General features: G+C 41.5%; 1 protein-coding gene across 2 annotated transcripts in view; it reads left to right on the forward strand.

Moving 5' to 3' along the window:
- LOC123761720 (E3 ubiquitin-protein ligase RNF220) overlaps window positions 1-13,632 on the forward strand; it is a 151,465-nt gene that overhangs the window by 890 nt on the left and 136,943 nt on the right. The window lies entirely within an intron of this gene.

The following is a 13,632-nucleotide window of genomic DNA, read 5'->3' on the forward strand; positions in this document are numbered from 1 at the left end:
CAAAAAAAAAAAAACTGACCTCATACATAATGAAATAGGTAGCTTTATCATTTGAAAAGAAAAAAATTAGAGAAAATATATTAATTCAGGAAAACTTGGCTTATTAGGTAAATCGGGCCTTGCATAGTAGGCTGAGAAGTGCGTTCTGGCTACTAGGTACGACATATATATATATATATATATATATATATATATATATATATATATATATATATATATATATATATATATATATATATATATATGTCGTACCTAGTAGCCAGAACTCACTTCTCAGCTTACTATGCAAGGCCCAATTTGCCTAATAAGCCAAGTTTTCATGAATTAATTGTTTTTCGACTACCTAACCTACCTAACCTAACCTAACCTAACTTTTTCGGCTACCTAACCTAACCTAACCTATAAAGATAGGTTAGGTTAGGTTAGGTAGGGTTGGTTAGGTTTGGTCATATATCTACGTTAATTTAAACTCCAATAAAAAAAATTGACCTCATACATAATTAAATGGGTAGATTTATCATTTCATAAGAAAAAAATTAGAGAAAATATATTAATTCTGGAAAACTTGGCTTATTAGGCAAATCGGGCCTTGCATAGTAGGCCGATAAGTGCGTTCTGGCTACTAGGTACGACATATATATATATATGAATGAATGAGTGTCAGTCCACTAAGGAAGAGTTGAAACGGGAATTTCCTTGAGTACTTTTGTATTTAATCATACATCTTCAGAAGGATCCTTCAGAAGATGTATTAATAAATACGGAAGTACTTAAGAAAATTCCTGTTTCGATTCTTCCTTCGTGGTCTGACACACATTTTTCATTGTGTTAATTTTTGTGATTTACACACACACACACACACACACACACACACACACACACACACACACACACACACATATATATGTAATGAGTTGTTCAACACAAAAACACTGGGTTGTGAAAAAGCGGGTTGACCCGATCCGACCCGACTCGAGACGCGGGTACAGTGACCTGGCTGCACACAGTCGTAAGGTCTTGGGTCAGAAGCATCACCACACAATACCACTTTGGTATAGCATTTGGTGTGCAAGGCACGGAGCCCTTCTCGCTAGAATGACGAGTTTTGTTAAAAGGTGTGACTGGGAGATATCATGCTATACACTGTCTGTTCTTTCATTGTATCCAGTCTTTCCGGTTTAGTGCCTTCTTTTGGTAATTACATGATTTTTATAGTTTTTTTTTTAAGAACACTTCCTCGTGGTTTTAGATAATTTATTTGTGGTTTAAGATCATTTGTTCTTGGTTTTAGATCATTTGTTCGTGGTTTTAGGTAATTTGTTCGTGGTTTTAGGTAATTTGTTTGTGGTTTTAAATAATTTATTCGTGGTGTTAGATAATTTGTTCGGGGTTTTAGATAATTTATTCTTGGTTTTAGATAATTTGTGCATAGTTTTATGTAATTCGATCTTTTTTTTTTAACAACCTAACTTTTCTGGACCCGGCAGATAGAAAATTAGCAATAACATTTTATATCTAACAATATAGTTAGCAATAAAAGTTAGCTTGCAATGACAACGGCAGAAACTCACGTAGCCAGAACAACTAGAGCAGTGCCGGACGTCTACAGTCATTAGAAGTGAAGCAGTTGGTGCTTGGGCACATGCCTAGTTGACCTAGACAACTGCTCGATAACCAGGTTTTTCTGTTAGATAACTGTTAGATAACCAGGATAAACTCGCCCCTCGGGGCAAAATTTAAACAAACTTAACCAGGTTTTTTTTTTGCGACCTCACAATTAGCATGAAGAGAAATGTAAAATGTTAAATTTCTCTGATATGATTTTTTGTTTGTAAATATATTTCAATTTGTAATATGACTTGGCTTATATGGTCTTTAATTAACCATGTCTTAAGACGGCATTTTAATTAGTATTTCGACTTGGTGTACCGTTTTTCAGATCCATGCTACGGGTATATATAAAGAGGTTGTTTTAGCTACTCTGAACAAAATTTCCATGTAGCAGGGGGCTATAGTGAGCCCGTAAGTATGTTGTTGTATTAAAGATTTAGCTGCTCAGAACGAAGTGTTCATGTAGCACGGGCTATGGTGAGCCCATAAAAGTACCCGTAATTATATAAAGAAACTTTAATGTATTTGTAGGCCTGGTTCGGGAGGTGGGGTGAGTGAGGGGTGGGGGGTGCCTGTTGGGCCGTCTCGTTTAAGTCCCCAGGAGCCGGCGCCACCTGGCGGCCTCCGTCGCCGCCGCCTCCACCGCTCCCGCACCTCACACTAAACAGATTCTGGACTATGTCGCTTACATTATATTGTATCATTGGAATTGAAAACACGGGACATATTCGCTCTTCCTGACCAATGAATATCGTCGTCGATAGCGCTGGTTTGTACGCTATGAGACGGCAGAATTGCGCAAATAAAGACGTCAACTGGCGGGAACAGGCTGCGCACGCCACACTTTTTGTCATTTCCAGGGGCCAGATTCACGAAGCAGTTACGCAAGCCCCTTACGAACCTGTATATCTTTTCTCAATCTTTGGCGGCTTTGTTTACAATTATTAAACAGTTAATGAGCTCCGAAGCACCAGGAGGTTCTTTATAACAATAACAACAGTTGATTGGGAAGTTTTCATGTCTGTAAACTGTTTAATAAATGTAACCAAACTCGTCAAAGATTGAGGAAAGATGTACACGTTTGTAAGTACTTGCGAAACTGCTTCGTGAATCTGGCCCCCCTGGTTCCTGAGTAACGTTCATTCTAATGCAGCCATTGAATTCATTACATTGCCACAAGTTTCAGACGACTCTCGTAGCAGCAGTAGTAATACTAGGTGGAACATAGGGCCGTGTTTGAAGCCTGTGAATAATTAAATACTACTTTGAAGGTTCTTGACCTCTTATTACTAATTAATCGGCTGGTAATTGTGGTTCCCGAAGACAGTAATTGTGAGAGGTATTACTGCACCCCTTTTGCGAGGTGTATACTCCTGGGAGACTTCGATTGATGGCAGTGATTTAGTGGAGTGCGTAGTGGTGTGTGGATTGTGAAAGCGTCGTGGTGTGTGGATTGTGAAAGCGTCGTGGTGGATGGTGTTCTCAGCTTGGGGTCGTGATACCTGGGATTTACCACACCGGGAGCCGCCAACCGCAACCTTGAAGTAAACTGACCATAACCATGTAGTAAACTTACCTCTTACCTCAACCTTATAGTAAACTTACCTTGGGTCCCTCTAACTAATTTCACCATATGAACGGGTGCTAAACAAAATTCATGTTGGTTATATGCAATGAACATGCACAATATAATGAGCTTCACTTTGGCCTTTCTGTGCCTAAATATTGTTTTTGTTTCCTCTCGTGATGTGAACAAAATGAGATGAATATATTGGATTACCTTGAGGACCCCCACAGTGTTTTTGGAAAGGAAACGTACTTGGTGCTCGGCACATGGCACTCTATACAGATTTCCTACGCGATTTGAACACTAAACCAGGGGTGGTGGAGTACTTGTGTTTGAGTAGTACGGTAAGGGGCATGCCTTCTTCAGTAGCCAGCTCGTGTTGTGTTGACGTTTCACATGGAAGGAAGCGAAAAGCGAGACTTCTGCTGTGCCTTGCCACACTATTCTTAGGTCTAACTCCTGTACGTTTTGTGTTCTGTCATTATAAAGTACTAATTGCTCCTGTCTAACAAATATTTTAAAGGAACCACAAATTAGCCCTCCCAAAAAAATAAAAAATATTACACAGCCTAAAAAAATCGTAATTGTTGGTAAATAATTTACTGGGTTAGGCTACGTAAAATCAATATATATAAGTCGTTTGATGTAGAATTTAGGCGATGTGGAGGAGGAGAGCGGGTATGTGATCCGGGTATTTGCTTCCGTTGGTACCTCTCTCTCTCTCTCTCACCCTCCGCTGTCGTCAGCTGTCACGCACTTGTAACAATAATCTCCCCTGGTTTGGTTCCCTGACGCTTGGCAAATGTAATTATCGCCGCTGAGGGGAGAGTGTGTGGACATTTAACAAGTGATGAGGGAGTTTTCTCAGCGAGTGCTGCCATTCATTACCCGAGAGCACGGGTAAACAACCCGTATCAATATGGCGTGAATGGTACTTTATGTGGGTAATGTGTTTTGCATTTTTATTCGCGTTAAAACAGGAAGACCGACAAGGCGTGACAAACCAACAGTTGACTGTTATATCGGAACGGTGACGACTGTTTCTTAGGTTATGTAAAGGGAGATGCTATGTAGCTTTTTGCTAGGCTATGTTTGAGTTCCTGGGATGTGTAATTTATTCATGTTGTGATTACGTTCAATACACATAGGCCTAAGTTTGCTGGCACAGGCTCTTCCTGATGGTCACTTACTATAAGCCTATTTGGTTTCTATATCAATTATTCTTAGTCTGTTTTGGCCTAATTTTTATATAATTTGCCCCCCCCCCTGCACTGTATTGTATCCATTGTTTACTTACGTTTGGCCTTATAAGTTGTTCCTGTATGGCATTATAAGTTGCTCCTGTGTGGTCTTATAAGGTGCTCTTTTTAGGTTTATAACTTGCTCCAGTATCATGCTTTAAAACTTATTCATGTTTGATCATAAAGGTATCTACTGTTTAATTTGATTTCACTCCCGATTGATAACACGCTCCTGTATGGTTTTGATTTCTCAGTCCTGTTTAGTGTTCCTATTAACTTTTATTATAATTCTTGTTTGGTTATATAACTAACCCCTGAATGAATGAATAAGGCAATCCCATTTGGGTGCTTTACTACTTTCTCTGGTACGGGCGTTGTATAATTTCCCGTGTTGACCCGCTCATTGCTAAGGGCATTGCCACAGTCTCCTGCAGTATTCCTATCACATCAAACTGTGTCAGGTTAGAGCTGCTCTCAGCCACACCAGCCCCGGGTCTCTCAGCCAGGCCACCGCGGGTATCCCAGCTCACGCTAGCTGTGGTCTCCCAATTTTCCAGGTGATTCACGGCTGAGATACTTCAGAGCCGAGTGGGAGGACAGACTAGGTGGCAGGACTCCCCAAGTTAGACCAACACGGTCGGCCAACTGTCACATCGACTCTTGCGGGAGTGGTGAGTCAGGCAATTAATCTTTCACAACTTTGATCCCTACTTGTTTTAGGAGGCCGCCATTATGCACGTTTTTGCGTCTTCAAGACAGAAATATAGACCAGGCTATGGATCTTGGAGAAGTGGAATGTGTGCAGGTCGGTGACAGTGAACCTTCCCTGGCTTAGTGGCGATGTCTCGTAGAATTAAGAGCTGAACCCGAGAGAGAGTTCAACATTTTTTTTTTTGAGATATATACAAGAGTTGTTACATTCTTGTACAGCCACTAGTACGCGTAGCGTTTCGGGCAGGTCCCTGGAATACGATCTCCTGCCGCGAAGAATCGTTTGTATAACATCTATAATATTCTAATCTATATCTATAAACATCTATCTATAAACATCTATAAACATCTATAATATTTGCAGCATATTAGTATTATAATATTTATTATTATTATTATTATTATTATTATTATTATTATTATTATTATTATTATTATTATTATTATTATTATTATTATTATTATTATTGAGAAAATCAGGACCCACGAAGAGGATTGGAACCTACACACTGAGTACTTGCTCCTAGTGTCAGTAAGAAAATCCTACTGATTTTCTCACTTGCCTCCGTAAACAGACATTTAATCTGGTTAAATTTGATCGTTGTGCAGCTTGTACATCATTTATTTGGCGACATATTCAAATTTTCTCCAAAAGCTGAAATTCTACAGTGTTTTGTATGTCGTAATCCAGTGGGGGGGGGGGAGCTTTGGTGTCCTCAGCTCAGGCCAGAGCATCATGGTCTGTCCTGAGGGAAGCGTTAATGTCCTCAGCTCAGACCAGGAACATCATTGTCATAAGTGTTCCCTCATGTACTGTATTGTGGCTGGCCGGTGTCCGCACTCTCCCCTTCGCACCATGGTGCTGACTCCATCTTGTTCCAGGAGGCAGCAAGTGTGTCTGTGTGATACAGCAAGCATATGCCAGCAGAGGATACAGCAAGCATGTCTGCGCAGGATACAGAAAGCGTGTGTCTGCGCAGGAAATGGCAAGCGTGGGTTTGCGCAGGATACAACAAGCATGCGTATGTGTGTGTGTAGGATACAGCAAGCGTATATCTGAGTACAGGGATATGTTACTACAGCTGTAGGGCGCGCATTTGATCAGAACACTGCCCAGTCGTTGCAAAATACAATAGAATACAACAAATAAACGGTCAAAGAAAATAAAGGGTGTGTGTGACGCTGGTTGTACAAACGGAGTGTATTTACACAGTGAAATATAAAATCTAGCGCGGACACGGGGTGATTCAACTGTCCTTGTTAGTTTAAGGCGGCTGTTGACCACTTCAATCTTGTTAACGATTGCTGTATTGTGTGTTTAGATTTTGCTGTCATGTATGTTGAGTTTGTCCTGCTGACGGCCACTTACCTGATTGGATATTATCACCATGAAGATATCACAATTTCACTACAGTGCCCCTCAGCTCATGTCAGCAGCATCGAGGTCTGCTCCTGAGGGGAAACACTACAGTTGTCCTCAGCTCAGTTCAGGGGCGTCATGGTCTATCCTGAGGGGAAACACTAGTGTACTCAGCTCAGGTTGTATCTATTGTCTCATGATAAGGGACGCTGGGGCTAGGCTTACCTAGGTGTCCAGGGGACGCTGGGGCTAGGCTTACCTAGGTGTCCAGGGGACGCTGGGGCTAGGCTTACCTAGGTGTCCAGGGGACGCTGGGGCTAGGCTTACCTAGGTGTCCAGGGGACGCTGGGGCTAGGCTTACCTAGGTGTCCAGGGGACGCTGGGGCTAGGCTTACCTAGGTGTCCAGGGGACGCTGGGGCTAGGCTTACCTAGGTGTCCAGGGGACGCTGGGGCTAGGCTTACCTAGGTGTCCAGGGGACGCTGGGGCTAGGCTTACCTAGGTGTCCAGGGGACGCTGGGGCTAGGCTTACCTAGGTGTCCAGGGGACGCTGGGGCTAGGCTTATGTGTGGAGGTAAGCCTAACCCTGTCTCTCCATGTCTGCTCTTTTTCTTTGTATTTTTATTTGATCTTTCTTATGCTCTGTGTTCATTTTTCCCTCCTTTCGATTATAGATTTTTGTATATTTGTATTTTCCTAGTTATGTCTGTGCCTCCTTGTATTTATATTTTGTATTTTCGTAGTTATATGTCTGTTCCTCCTTGTATTTAAATTTTGTAATTATTTGTGCGTTGTATTTGAATAATTTGTCAGTTTTTGTCTTTTTTATTCTCTTCGTAATTTTTGAGTTGTTTGTCGATTTTTCCTCTCATTAATTCGTCATGTGTCGAGTTCTCTCCTGTTAAGCCTGTCAGTGTTTCCTAGTCAATCCGTCCTCCCGATTATATAGTACTGTTTGTGACTATGTGAACGATTCGTTCAAATATCGACGTGATAGACAAATAGAAAGAAGAATTTGGTACTATTCATTTTATTGAATCTGGGAAAAAGTCAATCTAAAAACCAAACTTCAATATTCCTAGGCCTAGTATAGTAGACATATGTACTATATCAGGCCTTATATAAAGTGTATTCGGCCTAGGATGGTTAGGTTAGGCATAGCAATTTCTTCGTAATTTACACGTGTAAATTATTATTGATTAGGATACTATTGATTGGCAACATCAATCGAACAACTTTTACGGTTTGTCCAAATTCAATAATACAAAACAATCTACTTTCTATTGGTCCATCACGTCCGTATTTGTACGATCGGCCACCACCTAGTTACTACAAGTACTTTCATGTTAGGAGGCTGGGCTGGTGGCGGCGGTGGTCGCTCCAGGCCAGCCGCTGCCCACAATGGTAAGCTTGGGCGGCAACTGCTGCTGCTCGACGGGCCGACCACAGCGCTCGCCCTGCGTCAGTGACGGCTCAGGATGGTCCAGTGGCCCGCCACTGACGTCGCAGGATGGTCCAGTGGCCCGTCAGTGACGTCGCAGGATGGTCCAGTGGCCCGTCAGTGACGTCCCAGGATGGTCCAGTGGCCCGTCAATGACGTCGCAGGATGGTCCAGTGGCCCGCCAGTGACGTCCCAGGATGGTCCAGTGGCCCGCCAGTAACCGTCGCAGGATGGTCCAGTGGCCCGCCAGTGACGTCCCAGGATGGTCCAGTGGCCCGTCAATGACGTCGCAGGATGGTCCAGTGGCCCGCCAGTGACGTCCCAGGATGGTCCAGTGGCCCGTCAATGACGTCGCAGGATGGTCCAGTGGCCCGCCAGTGACGTCGCAGGATGGTCCAGTGGCCTGCCAGTGACGTCGCAGGATGATCCAGTGGCCCGCCAGTGACGTCGCAGGATGGTCCAGTGGCCCGCCAGTGACGTCGCAGGATGGTCCAGTGGCCTGCCAGTGACGTCGCAGGATGATCCAGTGGCCCGCCATACAGCGATCGAAGGACAGATTAAATTACGTTAGGTGTATCCACTTTACCAGCAAGCACTTGACCAACGGCCCTACAGCTTTTCCCACACAATTTAGTCATTAATTTGGCATTTGTATAGGTTGAACACTGTATATGCAGCAAGTGTTATTACATCCTCTATAAATATGTAATATTACATATTACAGAGAAATATTTTCACCATTGAAACTATTAATGTCCCAGCGATCTGGTCCACTGTTCAGTATATTTTGTGAAAAATATATATATATAGGGGCAACACCTCTGGTGCAATTGTAGGGATCCATAGCCTCAGAGAAGGGAATACAGAGCATTGGGAGGAAAACTTGCCATTTAACTCTAAATGAGTGTTCACTTCTCCTACCACCCCTTTTTTATTATTTATGTTGTACATTTTGTACTTAATATATAATATATGTATTATGTGTATATAATACATATACAGTATATAATATATTGTGTGTGTAAATTACGAAAATTTAATTAACACGTGTTGAACAATATGCCAATGTCAGGCCACGACGGAAGGATTAAGACATGAATTTCCTTAAGTACTTTCGTATTTAATAATACATCTTCAGAAGGATGGCTTCATCCTTCTACATCATACTTCTGAAGATTTATTATTAAATACTTGAGTACTTAAGAAAATTCCTTGTCTTAATCCTTCCTTCGTCGTCTGACATATATATATATATATATATATATATATATATATATATATATATATATATATATATATATATATATATATATATATATATATATATATAATATATCTCGGTTCCTGCCCGGCGTCGGAGGAGTTAGAAGAAATCTACAGCCTCTAGGAAACAAACTTCCTCTTATGTCCTTTTAATGTTAATTTTTTGTAAACAATCATATATGTAATTGTATAACCTTGTATAATAAAGTGTACAACATAAAAAATATGGAGTGGTAGAAGTGAACACTCAAACGTATTCAGAGTTAAATGTAATTTTTTTCTCTGAATGCTCTGTGTTCCCTTCTTTGAGGCTGTGGGCCTCTACAATTGCACCAGAGGTGGTACCCCATAATATATATATATAAATATATAAATATATATATATATATATATATATATATATATATATATATATATATATATATATATATATATATATATATATATAAAGTATATTCTGGTAGCAGTCTTTCTTGTAAACATATATTGTTGAATATGACCGAAAGGGTAAGATTAATGATTCTAACATGAATCTTCTCAATATTTCTTATGTTTTTCTTCACTGTCGGGGGAAGGGGTAGTTGAAAAATTAACTCTCCAAAGTTCATTGTCACATGGTCTGACGCCTAGAAGCGTTTCGTAAGAACACTTCTCACATTTTGAATGACAATTTTTCTTACTCAGATTGTGTTTATATTCGTTTTTTGAGTGATGTGACAGGAAACAAAAGACAAAACACGAAACAATGGATATACATTGGATATATACAATGTGCATATAACCATGGGTATACATTCTATTCTCTTGCTTCTGTGCTGGTTCGGGTCTTGAAGTGGGTAGAATGTAATTATGTGTTAATTGGCTGTTGATTGCTGGTTTTGACTTTTTGATGTGTAGAGCCTCGCTGATGTCGAGCCTCCTGTTATCGTTGTATCTGTCGATAATTTCTGTGTTGCTTGTTAAGATGTCTCAGGTTATGGTCTGGTTGTGTGTGCAGATTATATGCTCCTTGATGGAGCCCTGTTGTTTGTGCAAAACAACAGGGTCAACACATGCAGCCTGTGGAGTATGTATTGACAGTTGAGCAGCCTCTGGAGTGTGCGTCACACAATTGAACAGCCTCTGGAGCATGTGTTGACAGTTGAGCAGCCTCTGGAGTATGTGTTGATAGTTGAGCAGCCTCTGGAGTATGTGTTGATAGTTGAGCAGCCTCTGGAGCATGTGTTGACAGTTGAGCAACCTCTGGAGCATGTGTTGACGGTTGAGCAGCCTCTGGAGCATGTGTTGACAGTTGAGCAACTTCTGGAGCATGTGTTGACAGTTGAGCAGCCTCTGGAGCATGTGTTGAGCAGCCTCTGGAGCATGTGTTGACAGTTGAGCAGCCTCTGGAGCATGTGTTGACAGTTTAGCAGCCTCTGGAGCATGTGTTGACAGTTGAGCAGCCTTTGGAGCATGTATGACAACAGTCGGGCAGCCTCTGGTCATTGATGATAATCAACTAGTTAAGAGCAATATAGACCACTGATGGCATTATAAGGAACTCTGGCGGGCGTTACGAACCCCGGACAGGTATTGCTCTGTAGCGAACGCTGGCGAGTAGGCTATTGTAGTGTGTATGAGGCGCTCTAGCGTGGCGTTTAATTCTGAACAGGACGCTCTAAAGGCCATATAACAAGCGGTAGTTGGGTAGTTATTATTAACCAGTGTTTAACCAGTGACACTGTTGTGTGCTTGTGGCATCTGTCGGGCGGGCAGTTGTTACAGGGGCTTAGCAGCCAATTTAGTTGTTGTTGTGGTGGTGTATTTTAACGAGCAGATTAGTTTCTGTGATTTGGATTTCATAGAGCATTTGGCATTTGAGCCTGTGTTCAGTCATTATTATTTGCTGGAATAGGCAGTTTATGGGTTAATGCGTGTTTTAACTAGCAGTTCAGTAGCAATTAGTTTAGAGTTGATAGAATGTTTTATGTTTTGTATTATGTTTTGTATTATGTATTATGTTATTATGTTTTGATCTATTTGATGACGTGTATTTTTGGTGCCTAGGTCTACTGTAAATAAGTTGATTATTAAGTGGTATTTGTCATGAAAGTCGTTATAATTGTTTTTTATAGTGTTTGCTAGTTAACAAATGTCCAATACATGAATTAGTTTGTAATTAGTTTGTATTAATTTTGTCAGTTTAACAGTAGTAGATCCGCTAGTTACTGCATGATGTATAAGGCTGTTCAGTGGTGGTTGTGCTTTGCCAAGAAGTAATTTTCCCGCTGATATATAAACACCAACGACACAATATTTTATCCATTCAGAGTCAAGCAACCTCACCATCTTATTATGGCAAATATGATTATTGCGTAATACCACACACACAATTATTCCAAAAGGAATAACAACGGAAATATAGATAATTTCCTCAGATTCTTAGCAAGCCTAACCTTGCTAAGTAATATGGCTAGGCTAGTCAACAAATTCAAATCGGGAGTTTGCACCGTGTGAGCTTTGACTCCTGAGCTCCCTACACCTTTCAAACTGCTGTTTCACATTCTCTTGTCTGACGGACAAGATCGACATATATATCATATATCATAGATATATATATGTATGATATGTGATAGAAGATATACATGGTAAGTTATAGTGCGGTGTTGCCCTTTTTTGGACGATGGTCAAATCCGTATGTTAATACGATGGTTAACACGCAAATACCGGTCTAAGATCCTTCCAATGGATCACATCAAATATAATAATAATAATATATTTTTTTAATCTCTTATTATGGAAAAAAAAACACCTAAGAAACAAATAAGTCAGCCTATAGCTTAGAGAGGAACAGTTTGAGGGCACAGCGTTCAATGCGAACAGTCGCGTATCTTATCACAACTGCCAAACTAATTCTGTGTTGAATGACGTGATCTTGTCAAACGAGAGCGGCCAAGGCAGTGATAATAATCGTAGCATCTGTACTGGAATCTATTGCCGCACACTAATAGGCTATTTTAAGGCTTGCTTTAGTTAATATGTAGAGAACATCCACTGGCCATATGTCGGCCTTGAGCCTAAACTATTCTAAACTAAAAATCAACAAAATTGTATTGCCTATAGTACGATGGATAAGTTCATAATCCAGTATTCAGGGGCTACACATGAAAACTACTGGTGGAAATGGTTCGATACCTACAGACTACCTCCAATGAAATTAGAGGAACGATGCGCGCAGAAAGCTGTTTTACCAGTAGCCTAAATATCCCAAGGAAGCCTGGGCCAGTAGCTAATGCAGTAGTATTTAGAAGTGGAAATGTTGGTGTGTCGTTTGAGGGCATTATTGTGCACTTAGGAACTGGGACGGGAATGGTAGGGGAAGTGGGGGGGGTTGTGGCCTGTTAGTGAATGACTTCATGGGTTCAGTATTACTATTATTGTCGGCCCAGATATTTGGACGCAAATCTGCAGGTGTTTGTTGTTGGCTTACACTGGTGCTCTCAAGTGTGTTTTGTTAGTGGAGTGCCGGCGAGAGGTGTTACGATGGTTAAAATATGGCCTTCTGGTACATGCCATTGGTAGCGGCAATTTAGAAGTAGAGTCGTTGACTGATGGACTGTGGTGGAGGTGTGTGACGCCGTAATTGAAATGTGGGTGTTTGTGTACTAGTTAATCTCTCTGATTACTTCACTGCTGGGTCGTTAGCCCATCATAAACGCCCTAATTTACTGCCCTCTGCTGATCGCCCAGTTATGACCTTTTTATTACTGGTAATGTTTTTTTTTACATTTTGTTTTGTGTTGCTAATATTAGTTTTTTTTTTAATTTGTAATAGTAGCTTTGATACTGGTGTTGCTTTTAGATTTAGATTTATTAATATTTTGTGATTTGCATTATTATTTTTTGTATCCGGATATCAGAAAATGTTTAAATTTTAACAGAGTGTATCCGCGTAACTGGTCATATGTCTGCGTTACAGTCCGGGTTCATATAGGAAGCAAAATTAATTTTTGTTTTCGCATCTTTATTCACTATAACGGCGAGTGTGGGGCCGCTTGCGTCAGAACGGCGAGTGTGGGGCCGCTTGCGCCAGACCGGCGAGTGTGGGGCCGCTTGCGCCAGACCGGCGAGTGTGGGGCCGCTTGCGCCAGACCGGCGAGTGTGGGGCCGCTTGCGCCAGACCGGCGAGTGTGGGGCCGCTTGCGCCAGACCGGCGAGTGTGGGGCCGCTTGCGCCAGACCGGCGAGTGTGGGGCCGCTTGCGCCAGACCGGCGAGTATGAGGCCGCTTGCGCCAGACCGGCGAGTGTGGGGCCGCTTGCATTTACAACTTGATCTTCTTTAGTATCATTAGTGTACTCTGTAAATTATATCTGCATTACACAACACGTGACCAGAACGCAGGAGTGCGGTGACTTCCTCATCAGTGTGCTGACCTCGCAACAATGAATTGACTTCCACA

The sequence above is a fragment of the Procambarus clarkii genome, chromosome 24 (genome assembly GCF_040958095.1).
Source record: "Procambarus clarkii isolate CNS0578487 chromosome 24, FALCON_Pclarkii_2.0, whole genome shotgun sequence".
In the NCBI taxonomy this organism is placed as follows: domain Eukaryota; kingdom Metazoa; phylum Arthropoda; class Malacostraca; order Decapoda; family Cambaridae; genus Procambarus; species Procambarus clarkii.